Source organism: Prunus avium, chromosome 3 (genome assembly GCF_965620075.1).
Source record: "Prunus avium chromosome 3, drPruAviu1.hap1.1, whole genome shotgun sequence".
Classification (NCBI taxonomy): Eukaryota; Viridiplantae; Streptophyta; class Magnoliopsida; order Rosales; family Rosaceae; genus Prunus; species Prunus avium.
In genome coordinates, this window is record NC_142286.1 from 32,236,991 (window position 1) to 32,259,135 (window position 22,145).

General features: G+C 40.6%; 1 long non-coding RNA gene across 1 annotated transcript; it reads left to right on the forward strand.

The window, feature by feature from the left end:
• The first annotated feature begins 220 nt into the window (after positions 1-220).
• Positions 221-2,676, forward strand: LOC148295964 (uncharacterized). The gene is made up of 2 exons (XR_015834761.1): positions 221-693; positions 2,458-2,676. It is a non-coding gene; the product is annotated as an uncharacterized LOC148295964 (long non-coding RNA).
• The last annotated feature ends 19,469 nt before the right edge of the window (positions 2,677-22,145 follow it).

The following is a 22,145-nucleotide window of genomic DNA, read 5'->3' on the forward strand; positions in this document are numbered from 1 at the left end:
CACAAAATTTATTTAGGAAATTAGTTAAATACCCATTTCTAGACATAATTCTATAAAGAAACCCTATACCATTCAATATATATAAACACACCCAAAATAAACCCAAAAATTGACAACTGTCGATTTCTTAAATTCAACAGCTATGTTGGATTACTGTTTTACCCTTTTGCTTTGTCTATTAATCAACTCAATCTTCATCAACACACATCTCGAACTTTCTTCTTCTTCAACAATCGAGCTTTGCTTCTGGCTTTTCTCCTAGTCCAATTCCCATTTAATCTTCATCATCTCCACCACAGCCCTCGCCGACTCCATCACCACAACCCGTCGCCGATTCACCTTCACCCAAAACTCTATCTCTGATTTCCCTTCCTCCATCTCTGTCGGACGCTCCAATGAACGCACCATCCTTCTTCATCTTCGACACTACCGCAATCATCTCCGTCGGCCAACGACACACCTCCAATTCCTTCTCTAGCCTCGTCGAATCCGAGCGATGTCAACCACAGCAACCTCAATGCAGACGGAGACGGAACTAAGAACTCCTCTGGAGGAATGAGTCTGGCAAAGAAGGCAGGGATTGTACTTGGATTGATCGATGGATAAAATTCATCGATCTCAGTATGGATACGCCGCCAGGAGAGAGATTCTCTGAAGAACTACTCAGTCTCTCATACACAAAAGCTCTTAGAGGTTACTGTGAAATTTTTAATTTCTCGTAATTTTTTGTTGTTATTAATTTATGTGTTTGCTTAGTGTATGATTGAATTGAGATTTTGGCAATGGTGATATGGTGATTCAATTTGATTCTTCATTCTTTGGAGCGCCGACGATGGTAGAGTTGGCGGTAGTCATAATTTTGGAATGAGTTCTTGGCGTAAAATACTTAATTAGTCAATATGAGTCATTGCTGTATTGCTTTTTCTATTTTAGAATGATATAATATTTGGAATTAAAGATTTATAATTCATTATGCTTGTTTTTCTCATTGTTGTTGACTTGTTTGGCTCTGTCTGTGTATGCTATCTAATGTTTGGTTATTGAGAAAATTGAATAAAAGAAAAGAAAAATTGATAATTACTGTTCTTGGATTTAGATTCTCAGTGATCTAGGTTCTTTGTGATTTTAATGTGTAAAACACTATTTAGTGTTAACTTGGTTTTGATGTTAGATGTAATTTTTCAAGTAAAGCACTACTAAGTTAGTAGATGTGTGTGTCTGTGCATATTCACGTATCTACTTACAGATGCGTTTAGTATACATGATGCATTGAGTTCATTTGTGCATGAAAATATAAGAAAACTACAGATACACATGATCCATACATGAGTTCGACTGTAGTCTCTGTGATATGGGGTGGAGTCAAGGTACCTCAGCATTTTTCTGTAAATTTAGCCTAAGTGCTTCAGTTGACTATTTGCATAAACTGCCTAGGGTATGTAATTTGAAGTAGTGGTTAAGTAAAAAATTTAGCTTATAAGGATATAATTAACTTGTAGAAAGATTCCTGTCATGATGCAAATAGTTTTATTGGCACTATATCGAACCAATGCTAATTTGCCAACCTTAATTCAATCTAGATATATTGAAAGCTGAAACTTGGATTTGCAAGCTCTTCATTGAAGCATGGTGGCTTTTATTTTACATATTGTTTTTCACATTTGTAGATAAAATATTCGTAAAGGCAGAACTTTGTACCCTAAAGGAAAACCAGATCTTTGATTTTGTGCTGATGAATTCCCTTCCATAAATGTTAGCCAAACAATGAGGGTGGCATTCTTTTCATTCGATGGTTTTCAGTTATGCAAATCTGTTGTGCATAAGTGTGGATACTGATAAATACTTATGTATTTGTCGTCACATGTATCTACATATTGACATGTCTCTGTGTTCTTGTACGCATGATTGCCCGTGTAGTTTTTTAATGTATGTCTTACATGTATATATCAATATGCATGTATCTATCTATATACACAAATAGCCTTAGGCTCCTCAAGCATGTTAGTTGGGTCATTGATTTGGATTACAATTCAGTGAATTCACTCAAGCAGGCATCTTTCTTATTTCATGGGAAATGCCCCCCATTCTCCCTCTCGCTCAAGTAGGCATCTTTCTTAGCCTGTGTACTGTTTGGATTCTTTATTGTACCTATTATGCAAATGAAATGACGTAGTTGTTAACTTCCAGTAAGTGGTATGAACAGTTGTTATACTGTTCATACCCTGCTACTGAGATGATTTCTATGACATAGTATTAACAGTGCACTTCTATGACATAATATTAACAGTGTACTTTTATGGCATAGTATTAACAGATTTTCAGTAACAAAGCATGCTCTATGTTTTGCTCTATATATAGCTATGCACTTGAAGTCTATGATATGCATAATGTAATTTTTACTAGGAAGATAGTGTTATGACATAGTATTAACAATGTTTTTTTTTTCTTCTTGTAAAGGTATTTCCTTTTGCCTTTGCGATTGTTTCTGGTGAAACTATGAACAATTGGAGGTGGTTTCTGAAAAAGATATTGGATGTCTTGTTGGGCCTTTTTTTGGGCTTTTTGAGTTTTTTGTATGAAATGGTATTAACAATGTACTTCTATGATATGGTATTATCAATGTACTTCTATGATATGGTATTAACAATGTACTTCGGGCTTGCTGGGCTTGTTTTGGGTTTTTTTTGAGTTTTTTGTGTTGGGCTTATTTTAAGTTAATCAATGGCAATCATGTAATTTATAGGAACTTCAACACTCATTTATTATGTAGTAAATGAATTTTGGGTGTGTTTCTAAAGTGCATTCCATGTGTGGTTTTTTTATAATTTCAACCCCTATTTTTGGTATATTAGTGAAGCTCCCAAATTAATTTTACTCTAGCATTTTAGTTGATGTTAAAAAGCATAAGAAGTTAAAATTTTATGGAATCTACATTAAATATGTATATCTACCACGGAAATGCTATAATGAGGGGTTGTGGGCAAGGGGTTCAATACCACTATCCAATAATATAAAGGAAATTTTGAACTTAAACTTTTTTAATGATTGGATGGTTGGATGGTGCCTTCACAAAAAGCCTAATGAACTCAGGATGGCCTTCATATGTAGCCCCAGTAATTATATTACCATCAACAACACAAGCCAACATAGTCTCGGGTTCCACCCAATAAGCACCTGCAGCAACAAGTACAGGTCTGGCAGCTGGGAAGGCCGTTATATTTTGAAGGTATAGCCGCACGGCTATACAATAATCCAAAATAGAATATCTAAAAGGTATAGCCTCGCGGCTATACGCTATAAATATAACATTTTAAAAGTACAGCCGCACGGCTATACGCTATAAATATAACATTTTAACAGTACAGCCGCACGGCTATACGCCATAAATAAAATATCGTAAACATATAACCGCGCGGCTATACTCCAAAATTATAATATCGTAAAAGTATAGCCGCTCGGCTATACGCGGCTATACTCTTTTAGAAGATCTTAAAAAAAATACAGAAAACCAAAAAACATATTAAAACAAAGGGGGACCAGAAAGACATATAGCATTTGAAGATTTGTAAATTAAACACAGATCACGATTCAGCAAACCTAGGTAGCCCATTATCATATTATTTTCACTTAGAGACGAGGGCACTAATGCAATTTTGTTTATTTAATATGGTGTACACAGTGACGTTGGAGCCAAGATTTTGTTCACGCTGTCTTTTATCCGGAACTCAAGCTCAATACAGGTCGGTTCTCTAGCCCATAATGAATGAGCAAGCTGCAAGCACTCTAACAAAACTCCTAACGTGTGTTCTTGTTTGTCAATCTAATAGAGTGGCTCTAATCAACAATAAAACTTATTCATTTTGTCTATAATTAAGGCTACCAACCATTGGCTGATGCAAAAAACTAAACTTGAAAGCCTAAGTTCGTTCGTAAACTTGACAAACTAATTTCCAGTCTCAACAGATTCCAAATTTTAGAGGAGGCAACATAATCCCATATGTGAGTGTTGATACCATCATTGGCCTCACGTGCTTTCTCCAATATAGTGGCCTCCCACGTGGGTTAAGTCTCATATACCCTATCATCTGACAAGGCAAGAAACCCATGCGCTTAAAGAAAGGCCCACGCCTCCTCCTAGCTGGCCTGACATGCCTAAGCAAGGGGACCACTTAAGTTGGTCTCCCACATGCCGCAAGCACCAAGATGGACCTCCTTCCTATGCCTCATGTAAACAGCCCATGCTGCGCATTAAACAAAGGGCACGCATGGCTCCCCTCTTCTGGCTATATAGTATGAGAGACCTCCCCTGCAGAGGGGAGGCCAAAACTCCCATGGCCAAGACTTATGAGAGACCTCCAGCAGGCTCTCCATGTATACTGTAATACTCATTCATAGAGAAATATAAACATCAAGATCTACAGTGGACGTAGCCCTATTCATGGGTGAACCACTATAAATCTGTGTAATGTGTGTGATTGTCCGGATATCCTTTACCCGTGCTAAAACACTCGTTAACAGTTGGCGCCGTCTGTGGGAAACGACACAAAAGGTTTATGTCGTTCTCATTACTCTCTTCTCCACGGTGAAGCCGTTTCTCCACAGGGAAGTCCATCTCCACCAAAAACAACCATCCTCATGGCCTCAAAACTCTTAGCCAACCAAGACAAGCAGAAAAGGTCACGTTCTCCACACTCCAAAATCTGCTCAAGACACCCATGTGTCTCCTTGCCTCATTCTCTCCCTCTTATCACCTCACGCTGACTTTTGTGGACTACGGGCGGAGTCGCCGACAACCTTCTGTCGGCGTGTGGGGTGGTTCAGCTTCCCAAGTCTCGACCTCAAGGCTTGAAGCGGGTCAAGGTCTTCGACTCCAACCTGACCGTGCTCCGAACTCTCGCAGAAAAACCTAAAACAGTGAAGGGAAGAAAAACTGGAGCAACAATCGCCTCGGTCGCTGACGCCGACCATCGCTGCTACCACACCGGTCACTCACCATCCTAGAACCCAAGTTAAGGCCATTGTCGGGTCTTTGTCTGCACCCTCGACACCACCAGGCTCCTTGTCCTCGCCGTGGAAAAACGGTCACACAGCTCTCATCCGTTTCGACATCCACCCCGCCATCAAAGCCTCTCTTTGATCACCCATCCCTGGAAACAAACGTGAAACAAGAATGGGAGGCAACTCTCTGCAATGCTTTGTTTCTCCAGAGACCGGAGCTGCCACCTTGCATGGCAGCACGCCACCTCGCATGGCCGTACGGACCACCTTGGATGAGCACCAACCACCGTGCAAGAACCAGGCCACGACTTTGGCCAAAACCTCTCAAGGCACCCAAGCTTCCTTCTCCACCTCTATCTCCTTCACAAGCACGGCAAAGCTTGGTTGTATGAGAGGACCAAAACCAAGGAGGGGGGACTTGGAAAACTTGCACGAATTGGCTCGGAGCCCAGCGCAAGCCACCGCAGCCCCGGTCGAACCACCAAGCTCCGACCAGCAAGACCGAAGAAGTATCCAAGTTTATCGGTGGTCGAAATCGCCACTGCAAGAGGAACTGGGAGGTCCAGAGCTATGGACCTATTCAGTCAGAGGCTACCGGAGCGCCGCTTACATCGCCTTCATCCTCTTAGCTCCATATGCCACAGTAAAGCCCTCCTCCCAGGCACCACACTCGTCTGCGCCGTGCCAAAAAGATAAGAACATATCTTCGTTAATAATTCAAGTTACTGTTGTGTGGTTAAAAACATTGTTTGATAATATATTAAATTATATTTTATTAGCATGTTGCCATAAAGTAACAGTGATCCCCCACAACAGTATTATAGCTTTGCTCGTCTCTGCATATAGTGATATGCATGTGATATTGTCAATATCCTATACAATATTCACATCAATATTAATATTATGGCTTATTATACACCATGCCATGTGAAGCAACCTAGTCAGACTCTTCTTTGCATGTAAGGGATCAATCATTATGTCTCACCACCACCCCCACCAAATATTATTATATGATTAATAATGTTATACCTGAAATACCACACTAGGATTTGGCTTTAGTCGCCACGGCACCAATATTATCATGTTCGCCATACCTGCTTTTTTGGGAACTGGCTGTAGCCTGTAACATCATCCCATCTCGTGCTCAGCTTTACCCATGCGCCTACTAAAGAGAGAATAAATCTCTTCCTGCCATGCTATGCTAAAGTAATATATTATTAAGATGCCTTGTGGCCATTGCCATGACCCTTTATAAAGCCAACCACGTGAAGGCACAGAGTGTATATTTTTATACATTTGACAAATGAGATGCACATGCTGATTTTATTATTGTGCATATTTGTGGCGCTACACCACCTTCATCTCATATTCAGTATGGCTTAGGGTGTTCATGTTTGACTCGGTAGTAAATGCCCATACATGTTAGAAATTACCACTCCACCAGCAATGCATGTATTCCTTAGCATCTGAGTGGCGAATATATTTACATACAAATACAACTGCTCCACCATGCTAATACATTACAGAGTACAGACCCACTTACACAATGTGCATTGTTATGTGATCAGCTCAGCATCACAGCTCCAAGGGGTGCTCGGACTAGCTCAATATCACCTCTCCAAAATGTGCTTAGCTCCGCTTGGTGCCGCAACTTGCATGGCAAATCTCCACGTTGCATGGAAAATCTCCACGTCACATGAATGACCCAAACACTTTGTATATATGGGTCATCCACCACCTTGCCACCTTGCATGGCCAACCACTATGCTTGCATGACCAACCACATTGCATGGTTGATTCTCCAAGGAACAAAAACTCTCCTCACCAAGGCACAGGTTGATCAACTCGTCTATGTATATCGGTCTCGCCAAACCTCCAACACCATGGTTTAAGAGAGACAAGGAAGTCCCACCATGGTTAAAGGAAGACAAGGAAAAATACATCTTCAGGTGGCAGATGACACATCTACCTCCGCGAATTAACAAATAGTGTGTCATACCACACAGTCATCATAAAACATCATCATAACATAGCATACAACATCACCACGCCATCATCCCTCATCATGTCATCATCACATACATCATCATAATGTTATAATGTGATATCACATGAGTAAACTCCATTACAGCTTATACACCAACCGAGACCTACAAAGGCTCGTCACCGATACTACTCGGCTCGGCCAACTGTTGACTTGAAAGTTCCCAGTCAAGAACACATTCTTAACTAGAAACTTGGGGACTCTGTTGATACCATCATTGGCCTCACGTGCTTTCTCCAATATAGTGGCCTCCCACGTGGGTTAAGTCTCATATACCCTATCATCTGACAAGGCAAGAAACCCATGCGCTTAAAGAAAGGCCCACGCCTCCTCCTAGCTGGCCTGACATGCCTAAGCAAGGGGACCACTTAAGTTGGTCTCCCACATGCCGCAAGCACCAAGATGGACCTCCTTCCTATGCCTCATGTAAACAGCCCATGCTGCGCATTAAACAAAGGGCACGCATGGCTCCCCTCTTCTGGCTATATAGTATGAGAGACCTCCCCTGCAGAGGGGAGGCCAAAACTCCCATGGCCAAGACTTATGAGAGACCTCCAGCAGGCTCTCCATGTATACTGTAATACTCATTCATAGAGAAATATAAACATCAAGATCTACAGTGGACGTAGCCCTATTCATGGGTGAACCACTATAAATCTGTGTAATGTGTGTGATTGTCCGGATATCCTTTACCCGTGCTAAAACACTCGTTAACAGTGAGAATTGTAAGCACTTCAATCTTTGAGACAAATTTCTTGTTTTGGGTTTACAAATTCAAGTGAAGTAAGCATTCAATCGTCAATATAATTGAGTGTGCTTGATTACAGAGCATGGAAAAGACCAATTGACAGTGCTCAAGTGATGTAATGAGGCTAAAGAATAAATTTTTATTATATAATCATTAAATTTGTTCACTAAAAGATGTGTCATCGTTATATGTAAACTTTTTAGAAATATATAAGCTAGCTAGGCTTTTACATGAATTCAAATTTGGATACATGAAATATTGTTAGCTACTACATCATTTGGTGAACAGATTTGATGTTCCTAACAATTCTATGCGTACTAGTAAAGTACTTTGTCTTTAATTTTGAAGTACCCGAAAGCATAATGTTTTTCATATATTATCTTGCAGGAGGCAATTCAAGAAAGAAAGCCATCATTATTGGAGGTGTAGGTCTTCTTATTCTAATTGTTGGAGTTTTTCTCTATTTTAAACTTTCAAGAAAGCCCAAGGCTGCCACAACCACAGAATTCGAAGTTGCATTTCCTCTTGCATATATACTATTATTCAATTAGCTCCTGCTCTAACCATGTATACATATATATAAGAGGCTCTCTCAACTGGATACAACTAAACGACATAATCCTTGGTACAGCTAGGGGTCTTGCCTATTTACATGAGGAGTTTCATGTATGCATCATACATAGAGATATAAAAACTAGCAATATTCTTTTGAATGATAGTTTCCAGCCCAAAATCTGCAATATTCTTTTGGATGACAGTTTCCAGCCCAAAATTGCATCCAACCCAAAATCTGCAATATTCTTTTGGATGACAGTTTCCGGCCCAAAATTGCAGATTTTGGGCTGGCAAGGCTTCTACCAGATGATCAGACTCATCTTAGTACCAGATCTGCTGGAACATTGTAAGTTAAAGTACTTCACGTCCCACAGGCATAACCCCTGATGGAGATCTATATGATCATTACTCTTCTACAATATTTATACTGGTATTGTGTTCTGACCTACTTAACGTTCTATCCACACACAAAAAGTGTTATGAATCTACTACATACATCTTGTGTAGCCAAAGAGGAGTTTATCTCCACCATCATGGTGATGCTCTCTAGTGTTTCTCTCTATGTCGAAGTGTCTCTCATTTCTGTTTTAGCCTATCTGAGCAATGGTGCCCACGGCACCTCCAAATGGTGAGGCATGCTGCCCACACACTTTCTATATGCCAAGCCTTCTTTAAATAACTAAAGAATTTGGTCCAACAGCTGCATGCATGAAGAAACCATGCAAGTTGTCTTGAGCACCTTCAAAGTCCTCCACAAGACACGGAACATTAATGCACCAAAAGAGCTGGTGAAGGCATCTTATTATGGTGGGATCATTTGCATCCTCCGGAGCCTTTCTTTTTCGAAATAAGGATAGATTTTAATCATTAAACTAGGAATGTAAACCCTAGATCTGAAAGCAGATTCAAGGATTTCCATAAAAAATCATAATCAACAACATTACATAGTTACAAACATACAAGTTCCATCCACAATTGGTACATATAGAGCAGAACCAGAGCAACATTGTTCCCTCACAGATACACACATCACCTTAACATATGCTCTTATTCTTTTATTGAATTACACGGAGTTTCTGACTGCATTTCTTTCTCTTTTATTCTCTTATTCGTTTATGGAATTACATATATTACATGGAAGCAGCTGACCTGGTAAAGGGTGCCTAGAATGATACTCGAATATCAAGCAATGTCATCAACTGAGAAATAAGCTCTGGTTGGCCATGCCACGCTGCTGCGGTAACCAGATTTCCATCAGTGACACAACGATCTATTGGATCCGCTTCCACAAACGTCCCCCCTGACGAAACCACACGAGCCTTAATCCCTGGGTATCCAGTACATTTCTTCCCCTGAAATATAGCCAATTAAACCAATTATGACATGCTAAAAAGTGCCTAATCAGAAAATAAGTACATTAACCACTAATCAAAAGAAACGGAAAAAATATCATCTCGTTTGCGATTTTAAAGAGTACTCACCTCCCTCTTCCCAATATTTATTTACAATTGAGAGGTTAATAGGTCACAACAGATCAGCTCAACAGAACCAAAATACAAAGCACTAGATGTAACCTTTTCTTCTTCTTTTTTATTTATCCCTTTTCAAGTACAATCGATAAAGTATTTCAATCTGTTTTACTTTTTCTTTAATAAGTAGCATTATATTAATGTTTTAGTGACAAACGTTTAACCACTAAATGCAGGTAGGAAATATGTTTTTTCTTTAAGAACCATACCTGCAGAACACCAGCAGCAACTAAAATTTCCAGGCATTGGCAGATTGAAGCAACTGGTTTCCTGGCTTCCATAAATTGTTTCACTTGTACAATAACATCCTCATTTAGTGCCAAAAACTCTGGAGCTTTACCTCCAGGGAGTACACATATGTATATCCTCTTCCACAAACATCCCCCCTGATGAAACCACACGAGCCTTAATCCCTGGGTATCCAGTACATTTCTTCCCCTGAAATATAGCCAATTAATCCAATTATCACATGCTCAAATTTGCAGCTAAATTTTTTCAATTTCGGGTTTCAGACTTTCAGTCAATCGCAGCGTTCCAAAAATGGGCCTAGGCGGGTGGCCAGGCGGCTAGGCGGGCGCTAGGCGCCTGGGCGGGAGCTAGGCGGGCGCTAGGCGCCTAGGCGAGAGCTAGGCGGCTGGGCGGGCCTCCTAGGCGGGTTGGGTCTTTTTTGTGTGCTGAACCCGGAGGACGAAGCAGCCGAAACCGAAGAAATCAAAGCTTGAGTTGACGGAGAAGCGAAATGGCTGTGACTGCGATCTTTCCTCCGCGAGCGAGGTGCAAGCTTCTTGTTCGTTTCGAATATATTTAAAGGGTATACCCGAGCGGCTATACTCTTAAAATATTCGAATATATTAGTATTTAAGGCGTATAGCGGAACGGCTATACCTTTAAAATATTCGAATGTATTTAGAACGTACAGCCGCCCGGCTATACTCTTTAAATATACAATTTTGTCATATCATTTTAAGGTTTATGGCTAAAATACCACTTTAGCCAATTGGTCTACAGTTATTTCTTCAATTATTTTTTTTATACAAGCGATATTGGGGAATGAGAATTTAAATTTTTTCCGATACCTTCCATTCAAATCTGTAAAGTGTTGGTACTGGGGTGTGGATGAGGGTGAGCTAGACATTAGAAGGGAATCTGCACGGTTCAATTCCCCAAGTCTTCTCTACATAGTCTCGGATTGTTCTGTCATTGTTAAATCTCCCCGACCCGGCTATGCTAAGGATGCTCATATGAGTCCACTTATTTAGATCTGCAAATGCTTCATCAGCAGCAGCCTGTAGTCATATAGATTCAAATCCCACGCACATAGTAAGTTATACAACACTAAACTCAAAATGCATATATGCTTTGGGTTGGGACTGCCAAGTAAACAGAAATAATTACCTGAGCCTCTAAATAGCTCTCAAAATCAAAACCAAGCAAATAGAAGTCTTTACAACCATCCACAGTATCACATAGAGATTGAAAATAGTCTTTGCGATTGCAAGCTCCGTCCTCTGCCAGTGCAAGCTTCATGTTTGTTTGAAATATATTTAAAGAGTATAGCAGCGCGGCTATAAGTTTTAAACATTCGAATATATTTAAAAAGTATAGCCGCGCAGCTATACCTCATTTTAAAATTTTAAAATTTTGAATGTGGTTGAGAGAGTTGTCATGTTGAAGTTCTATGAGATGCAATGCAGGTCTCAATTTCACATCAAAGGAGTTCAAGGATCTCTCCAAGTTTGAGTTTGAAGTTCTTTCTATTCTCTCTGAGTTTGAAAGTGTACTCCATTTCTTTTAGTACCTGCTAAAATATGAATATGGTTTGAATGTATTAGGTTGTTTTATTCTTCTCCACTGTATCGGTTCCTAATTCTTTTTTGGGTGCTGAACCTGGAGGACGAAGCAGCCGAAACCGAAGAAATCGATCCTTGAGTTGACGGAGAAGCGAAATGGCTGTGACTGCGATCTGAGCGAGGTGCAAGCTTCGTGTTCGTTTCGAATATATTTAAACGGTATAGCCGCGTCGCTATATGCTTAAAATATTCGAATATATTAGTGTTTAAAGAGTATAGCCGGACGGTTATACTTTCAAAATATTCGAATGTATTTAGAACGTACAGCCGCCCGGCTATACTCTTTAAATATACAATTTTGTCATATCATTTTAGGGTTTAGGGCTAAAATACGACTTTAGCTCATTGGTCTACAGTTATTTTTTCAATTATTTTTTTTATACAAGCGATATTGGGAAATGAGAATTTAAATTCCTTCTGATACCTTCCATTCAAATGTGTAAAACGTTTCTATTCGGGTGTGGATGAGGGTGAGGGTGAGGGTGAGCTAGCCATCATAAGGGAATCTGCATGGTTCAATTCCCCAAGTCTTCTCCGCTTGGGCTCGGATTGTTCTGTCACTGCTAAATCTCCCCGACCTGGCTGTGCTAAGGATGCTCATCTGAGCCCACTTATTTGGATCCGCAAATGCTTTATCAGCAGCAGCCTGTAGTCATATATAGATTCAAATCCCGAGCACCATAGTAAGTTATACACCACCAAACTCAAAATGCATATATATGCTTTAGGTTGGGACTGCCAAGTGAACATAAATAATTAGCTGAGCCTCTAAATAGCTCTCAAAATCAAAACCAAGCAAATAGAAGTCTTTACCACCATCTACAGTATCACATAGAGATTGAAAATAGTCTTTGCGAGTTTAAGCTCCGTCCTCTGCGAGTGCAAGCTTCGTGTTTGTTTGAAATATATTTAAAGAGTATAGCCGCTCGGCTATACCTCATTTAAAAATTTAAAATTTTTCAATGTGTTTCAGAGAGTTGTCATGTTGAAGTTCTATGAGATGCAATGCAGGTCTCAGTTTCACATCAAAGGATTGGGTGTAATATGCTGGTTCTGTTTTTAATGGTGCATTGCATGTTAGTTGTGTTTGAGTCTTCTTGTTTCTCTGTCTCTCGTTGTCTAATTAATATACCAAAATCACGAAAATCAAGTTTAGTATTGATCTAAAATTTAGTCCATCTTCTACATGCTGCGTGTCTCATTTGAAAGACAAGTTTCTGCATTACAGTACATACCTTTTGACTCTTATATTACCTCACAAATAATGTTCATGCACCAACTGGCAAGCTTGCTCATCAACACCCACAACAGTGTTGAGAATTAATGACTAACTCACTGCCCTTTTAAGATCTTGTTGTTGATGGACTTTGGACAAAGAACTCAATGATGGATGAGTCTTACACACACACACAGAAATTAACCAAGCACAAATGACACAAGTGTTTATAGAGGTTCAGCAAATTGCCTACATCCTCTTTGGTGATCACCTTGAGAAATTTCACTAATGAAGATAGGTTACAACTTTGGTTTACAAAGGAAACCCCCTTAGAACACTACCCTCACAATCTGTTTCTCTCACACCCTTGCTCAACACTTTGATACACTTAGAGAACTCTCTTGCTCTCCCCTTAGTTTTTCTGAACACACAACTAAAACTTCAGCTCTAACTCAACTTGGAATACCAGCTTCTTCCACTTACAATTATTCAACTTGTTTTCTCCTCTTGTGTTATCTTACTTCACCCCATTTCCTACACAAGCCAATAGACAAGAGATAAGATATCAGCTTGTCCTCCACGTTCTTCCCTTTAGTCACCACTTAGACTAAATGTCAGATCAAGTAGGTAAATAGAATCCAACTCAGCCACCTCCCACTTACACCAGAAAATGGAGAGTGATATCTTTGAAATAAGATAACCAATTAGCCATGAGTGCTCTCCCAACTATCCAGCAGGTAGTCAACGTTCATTTAACTCAGAAGTGACCCACTAAGCCTCTGAAATCTTGTGGAAAGCGATAGCCATTGAAAACACTGTTGAAAACGCGTAAGAAATCGTCACAGCACGATTGGGACGACCGGTCGCCAGGAACTGGCGACCGGTCGCTTTTGGTTTTTTTTTCTCCAGACCTTGAATCTGCTTCTAAACGACCGGTCGCAAATGCTAAGCGACCGGTCGCTAGCTTCCTGCGACCGGTCGCAAAGAACTGGCGACCGGTCGCTCGTTGATGTTGCTCCAGACTTCGAATCTGCTTCAAAACGACCGGTCGCAAATGCCTAGCGACCGGTCGCTTTTAGGCAGATTCAAAATCTTCCTTTCAGCGCCAAAACCAACCTTGTATCCTTAGGTGAGCCATTTTCCCAACAATCTCCACCATGGCGAGCCTAATACTCCTTGTGGACATCATTGCCTTCTAGGACATCTGTAATGTCTTGAGAATCGTCCTAATAACTCTCAAGAACTCCACCTCAATCTTTAGCATGTAACAAGATTGAGCAAGCTCAAACAATGCTTGAACTTAGCTGTTGTGACTGGCTTTGTTAGGCAATCTGAAGCGTTCTCATTTGTATGAACCTTCATTATTGTGATGTCTCCATCATTCACCCAATCCCTTATCCGGTGGTATCTCACATCAATGTGTTTGGACCTCCCATGGAACACTTGATTCTTCACTAAGCAAATAGCACTTTGACTGTCACTTAGAATCACCACCAAGTCTTGAGCTATCCCGAATTCCTTTGCCAATCTCTTCAGCCATACCGCTTCTTTTGAAGCTTCCGTTAAAGCCATATACTCTGCTTCCGTAGTAGACAAGGCACTAACCGATTGTAACACTGCTCTCCAACTAATCGGTCCTCCACCACAAGTGAAGACATATCCTGTGGTGGATCTCCTCTTGTCTAGATCTCCTGCATAATCAGAATCTACATACCCCGACACACATGCCTTTCCTTGTTGTCTTTCAAACAATATCCCAAGCCTTTTGGTGCCCTTCAAGTACCTGAGAATCCATTTTGCTGCTGTCCAATGTTGCCTTCCAGGATTCGCCATATACCTTGACACCACACTAACGGCTTGGGCTAAGTCGGGGCGTGTGCACACCATTGCATACATGAGACACCCTACCAAGCTTGCATATGGAACTTTACTCATTTCCTCCTTCTCCACATTCGTAGAAGGACATTCTTTTGCACTTAACTTAAAATGCTCCGCCAAAGGAGTAGACACCGGTTTGCAATCCATCATATTAAACCTTTCAAGTACCTTGGAAATATACTTGCTTTGTGACAGCCACAACTTGCCTTCCTTTCTGTCTCTCCTTATCTCCATTCCTAGGATCTTTTGTGCAGCACCAAGATCCTTCATGTCAAACTCCCTTCCAAGTAATGTCTTCAAATTCTGGATTTTTGACATGTCCTTACATGCAATTAGCATGTCATCAACATAAAGAAGCAAAAGGATGAAGTTACCATCCTTGAATGCATGAGAGTACACACAACAATCAGATTCACATCTTCTATACCCAATCTTCATCATGTAAGAATCGAAGCACTTGTTCCACTGCCTTGGAGATTGCTTCAGTCCATACAAAGACTTCTTCAACCTGCAAACCAGATTTTCCTTCCCTGCTTCAATGAACCCTTGAGGTTGGCTCATGTAGATGTCTTCCTCCAATTCACCATGAAGGAAAGCAGTCTTCACATCCATTTGCTCCACCTCCATGTCCTCTTGTGCTACTATGGAGAGTAGTAGTCGTATAGAAGTATGTTTCACCACCGGAGAGAAGATTTCATCATAATCAACTCCCTCTTTTTGCAAGAATCCTTTTGCCACCAACCGAGCTTTGAATAAGGTGGCACCCTTCTCATGCATTTCTTCTTTCTTCCTAAACACCCATTTGCAGCCAATAACCTTGCGACCTTTGGGTTTAGGAACTAACTCCCAAACTGAGTTTTGGTGTAGAGATTCCATCTCTTGCATCATAGCTTCCATCCAACTTTCCCGTTCCTTGTTCTCAACAGCTTCTTGGAACGTGGTTGGTTCTTCTTCACTAGCATTTAGGGCATAGTGAACTGCATCCATCTCCCATCCAAACCTTTGAGGTGGTTTGATGGTTCTCTTGGGCCTGGACCGAGCTATAGATGATGGCTCCACCTGTTCTTGAGCCTCTTCTTCTTCTTGAGTGTGTTGTTGATGCTGCCCAGCTTCTTCCTCTTCAATGTCGGACTCCACCTCCTCCTGAACGTCTTCAGTTGGCTGTTTCTGAGTAGTCTTTCTTGACACCTTCTTGAGTGGAACTTCAAAGGTTGTTTCTTTCTCAACAACATCCTCCTTTGCCTCTGAATTCTTGACTTTGTTCATAGGTATGGTCTTCTCATCAAACACAACATTTCTGCTGAGTATCTTCTTGTGGTTCACTGGATCCCACAGCTTGTAGCCCTTCACACCACTCTCAAATCCAATGAAAATACATTCAAGAGACTTTGGCTTCAACTTGGATCTTTCATCACTAGGAATAAGTGCATATGCACTGCACCCAAACACCTTAAGATTCGAATAATCGATTGACCTTTTAGACCATACCTCCTCTGCACACTTGAACTCAAGATTTCTTGAAGGCGATCGGTTAACCAAATAGGCAGCGTGGTTAACCGTTTCTGCCCAAAAAGATTCGGGCAACCCTGCATGAATTCTCATACATCTCTCACGCTCCATGAGAGTTCGGTTCATCCTCTCCGCAGCTCCATTTTGTTGGGGTGTCTTCTTCACGGTAAAGTGCCTTTTAATGCCTTCACTTTTGCAAAACTCAAGGAACTTGCTGTCCTTATATTCACCACCATTGTCACTCTTTAGGATCTTGATCTTTCTTCCGGTTAGGTTCTCTACTTCCGCCTTCCACTCTTTGAATTTGGTGAAGACCTCAGATTTCTCCTTCATGAAGTAGACCCAAACCTTCCTGGAAAAATCATCCAAGAAAGTCACAAAATAGCGAGCTCCACCCTTCGATTTAACCGGTGATGGCCCCCATACATCCGTGTGAATATAATCTAGCACACCCGTGCTTTCTTCCTCTTTGTTTCGCTGCTTGAAAGCTATTTTTGATTGCTTTCCCATGGTACAAAATCTGCAGAACTCAAGCTTGCAACTTTGAACACCTTTCAACAATTTTCTGTTGTGTAGTTCCTGCATGCCCCTCTCACTCATGTGCCCTAGCCTCAAATGCCAAAGCTGAGTTTCATCTTCCGAGTCCTTGCTTGTAGATACAGCTGCTCCACCTATGATTGTTGTACCACACAACCTATATAGACAATTAGGTTGAATCTCACCCTTCATAATCACAAGTGAACCTTTTGAGACTATGAGTTTCCCTCCATTTGCTTTGAATGAATAACCATTCTTATCAAGAGTTCCAAGGGAAATGAGATTCTTACGCAACTTTGGAATGTGCCTTACCATTCCAAGCGTCCTAACAGCCCCATCATGCATCTTTACCTTGATTGTACCGGTTCCTTTGACTCTACACATTGAGCCATCCCCCATCATCACTTCACTGCTATCTTCTTTCTCATACGTGTCAAACCACTCCTTGTTTGAGCACATATGATATGAGCATCCGGAATCCAAAATCCAATCGGAAGAGGAACACCTTGAAGAATTAGCCAATGCATTTGTTTTAACATTGCTATTAACACACAAAAGCTCACCATCACTTTCCGTGACATCCTCCGCTGTGTTTGCTGCATTCTTCCCTTTGTTCTTCTTCTCCTTCCATATGGGGCAATTCTTTTTCCAATGCTCCTTTGACCCACACTCGAAACAACCATCTTTCGCCTTGGATTTGGACCTTCCTCTATTGCCTTTCTTGCCTTCACGCCTCTTTGAACGACCTCTCTCTCCGGTCTTTGCAACTAGACCTTCACCTTGAGAGTTTTCTCCCGAACGTTGAGTCATCCTATGGTGTGTCATGATGTCTTGCACCACAGGCTCAAAATCAAGAGTAACCTTTCCGAACATAAGAGTGGTTCGGAAGTGTTTATAGGACGAAGGTAAGGATGTCAACAACATGAGAGCCTTATCCTCCGGACTATAATTCACATCCATTCTCTGCAAGTCAGCAACACATCTATTGAAACTACTTAGATGTTCCATTAGATTTCCTCCCTCCTCCATCTTAAGATTCAGGAGTTCTTCCTTGAGGAAGAGTTTGTTGGACAACGATTTCCCTGCAAACATCTCTTCGAGCTTCTCCCATGTTTGCTTCGCTGTATCCTTTATCACGTTGATGAGCACCTCATCGGAGAGATAGTTTTCGATAGCTCCTCTGGCTAACTCGTCAAGAACTCCCCACTCATCATCCGTCATGCTTGCTGGCTTCTTCTCCTTGCCAACCAACACTACATGGAGCTGTTGTTGTGTAAGAGCTGACTTCATCCTTCGTTGCCAAAGAGTGAAGTTCTCCTTCCCTGTGAAAGGCTTTAACTCCACCTTCATACTTGCTGCCTGTGGTGGCTTCATATGCTGTGAACTGCTACCACTCTCAGCTTCCATGTCACTTGCCATCTTCAACACACTAGCACTCCAAGAGAAGAACTAGCTCCAGCTGCCAAACACAGCTCTGATACCACTTGTTGAGAATTAATGACTAACTCACTGCCCTTTTAAGATCTTGTTGTTGATGGACTTTGGACAAAGAACTCAATGATGGATGAGTCTTACACACACACACAGAAATTAACCAAGCACAAATGACACAAGTGTTTATAGAGGTTCAGCAAATTGCCTACATCCTCTTTGGTGATCACCTTGAGAAATTTCACTAATGAAGATAGGTTACAACTTTGGTTTACAAAGGAAACCCCCTTAGAACACTACCCTCACAATCTGTTTCTCTCACACCCTTGCTCAACACTTTGATACACTTAGAGAACTCTCTTGCTCTCCCCTTAGTTTTTCTGAACACACAACTAAAACTTCAGCTCTAACTCAACTTGGAATACCAGCTTCTTCCACTTACAATTATTCAACTTGTTTTCTCCTCTTGTGTTATCTTACTTCACCCCATTTCCTACACAAGCCAATAGACAAGAGATAAGATATCAGCTTGTCCTCCACGTTCTTCCCTTTAGTCACCACTTAGACTAAATGTCAGATCAAGTAGGTAAATAGAATCCAACTCAGCCACCTCCCACTTACACCAGAAAATGGAGAGTGATATCTTTGAAATAAGATAACCAATTAGCCATGAGTGCTCTCCCAACTATCCAGCAGGTAGTCAACGTTCATTTAACTCAGAAGTGACCCACTAAGCCTCTGAAATCTTGTGGAAAGCGATAGCCATTGAAAACACTGTTGAAAACGCGTAAGAAATCGTCACAGCACGATTGGGACGACCGGTCGCCAGGAACTGGCGACCGGTCGCTTTTGGTTTTTTTTTCTCCAGACCTTGAATCTGCTTCTAAACGACCGGTCGCAAATGCTAAGCGACCGGTCGCTAGCTTCCTGCGACCGGTCGCAAAGAACTGGCGACCGGTCGCTCGTTGATGTTGCTCCAGACTTCGAATCTGCTTCAAAACGACCGGTCGCAAATGCCTAGCGACCGGTCGCTTTTAGGCAGATTCAAAATCTTCCTTTCAGCGCCAAAACCAACCTTGTATCCTTAGGTGAGCCATTTTCCCAACAAACAGAACATACATTTAAATTTACGTTCACTACATAGATTCTGAGTTATAGTTTAGTTACATGATCCAAAGTCCACTAGCTGACTAGTCTCTCCAATCTACCAAAAAATTTCATTCATTGATAGCATTTTTTTAATAAGAAGATCTTATTGAGTCTCTCCAATGGTTCAATGCTGAGGCGCCAAACTTAGTTGTTTATGTCAACTTTGGCAGCATACTGGTCATAAAATCAGAAGACCTTATTGAGTTTTGTTGGGGACTTGCAAATAGCAAGCTTCCCTTCTTCTGGGTAGTTAGACCTGATCTGGTAGTTGGTGAATCGGCGATTTTGCCACCTGAGTTTGTAGCTGAAACTAAGGGAAGAGGTTTGGTAGCAAGCTGGTGCCCACAAGAGCAAGTCCTTAGCCACCCATCAATTGGAGGATTCTTAACACACAGTGGTTGGAACTCAACCATTGAGAGTCTTTCTGCAGGAGTTCCTATGCTCTGTTGGCCATTCTTTGCCGAACAGCGAATAAATTGTGTCTATACTTGCAATGAATGGGGCGTTGGCTTGGAGATCAATAATAATGCCAAGAGAGACCAAGTAGAGAAGCTCATTAAAGAGTTAGTGGAGGGAGAGAAGGGTAAGAAAATGAGAACTAAGGCTATGGAGTGGAAGAAACTAGCAGAGAAGGCCATCAGTTCTGATGGTTCTTCATACACAAACTTAGACAATTTAGTGAATCATGTTCTTTTAAGAAAAGGCTAGGTGCTGTCCATATGAACCTTTTTATTAGGTTTGTTGTTGGTCTTAATAATCTACAAAATGTAGAGCCTAGAGGTTATTGAGCCTTGCTATCATCTCTAATTTCTTGCTTTGCTGGAAGCTAGTTCTACATGGATCCCAATCTTCAAATTTTGTAGCTTTTTTCTTGTTATTTTTAATCCGTTTTAGATTCTTAGAGTAAGTTGTGCTTGTATTCATGCACTCCTATGAAGGAGAGTATATTCCATTTTCAACAATATTATTTATTTTATTTTATAATATGAAACTTATTAAACAAAAAATTATGGTGCCATGGTATTTCTTCATGAATATGCTGATATTTACTATACAATAATTAAATTCAAAAACCAGAACAAAAATCAAAGGAAATTAATTATTGAATAGTAAATATTCTATAACCACAAAACAGAATTGATACCTCAAGGCTGATCCCTGTACTTTGAAATTTTGTTCTGGTCATGTCGCAGGGAGGGAGTGGTGAGATATGCACTTGGATTGCATGTAGATTTTTCTTCCCATGCTGTCAAATGTTTAAGCCTTCATAATAACCTGCATAGTGCAGATGGAAATCATAATTTTGAAACAAAACTACTAGCAATATGACCCAGAGCTTCTTAAGAAAAGAGCAACAGAATAATGACAGCTAAATCATTTACAGGCCAAAAGCCTAACTGCCACTAATGACAAAATAATGACAGCAAAAGACGGTATGTTTGAGTTTTCCTTTCCCAGACAAAATAAAACAATCTAGTGCGAGGGAATGAAAGCTAAGAAATCGCAATCCTATTTGAATAAATTTTGTCTAATAGGAATTGCAATCCTATTTTCCCAAATGTTGTTGTAAAGGCCAAAACAAAAGGGTGTGACACACAAACTATCACTATTCAACATACCATGAGAGTTTGTCTACCGGAGTGCCTATGATCTGTTGGCCACTCTTTGCGGACCAGCCAACAAACAGCCGGTGTACTTGCAATCAATGGGGCAGTGGCATGGAGATGCATAAGAATGTCAAGACAGAGGAAGTGGAGAAGATTGTTAGAGAGTTGAGGGAGAGAAGGGTAAGAAAATGAAAAATAAGGCCATGGAGTGGAAGAAGCTAGCAGAAGAAGCAACTGGTGCACATGGTTCTTCATCCACACAAACTTGGACAATTTAGTGAATCGAATGCTATTAGGAAAAAGCTAGATCTTATGCTATTGTCTATGTTGGTGTTGGTCTTAATTTAGAACTACAAGATGTATTGCATCTGCATGTATGGAGGCCATTGTCAGCCCAATAAACTAGCAATAATATGTCAGCTTAGCTCTATTTTCTTATTTCATATTGATGTACCAGAGAAAACTAAAATATTCTCTCAAATATATTTTAGGAATTAGGGTTTCTAATTTTCACATTTTAATTTCAATTTTGTTTGGATCTAAAAAATAGTTTGGAGTTCGATACTAAAAAAGTTTTAGATCCTAAAATCAGTATTTTAAAACGCATGTTTTTAAAACAAAAACAAAAACAAATCATGATTTTTGAGTTCATTTTTTTGAGTAAGATACCAAACGGGCCCTAAGATTTTGTCAAAAATATTTTAGCTATTCAAAAAATGGAAGGTGACAAAAAACTATAAAATGGTGGTGGTCCTATTCACCTAAAGCATAAAATGGTGGCGGTCCTCTATCTTCCTCTATCGTTGCATGGCTGGCTAGGGATTCCGAGTCTCTACATTTAGTATCGGTGCATTTATACTCATTTAGGTAAATTTTAACCACTTGATTAATCTAACGGATTTTAATTAGTTCGCATCAAAATAATTGTATTAGACAGAAACTCCCGCTTTGCACCTTATCATGGTAACTTCTCCATCTCAGTCTTCCCTCCCATTGCGGCCCACCTGCACTTTTGCTCTTCTTCTACTTTCTGTGTTTGCAATATTTAATCCCAAAGATAACCCAATCACTTATGCTTCCTATTATCTGCCACT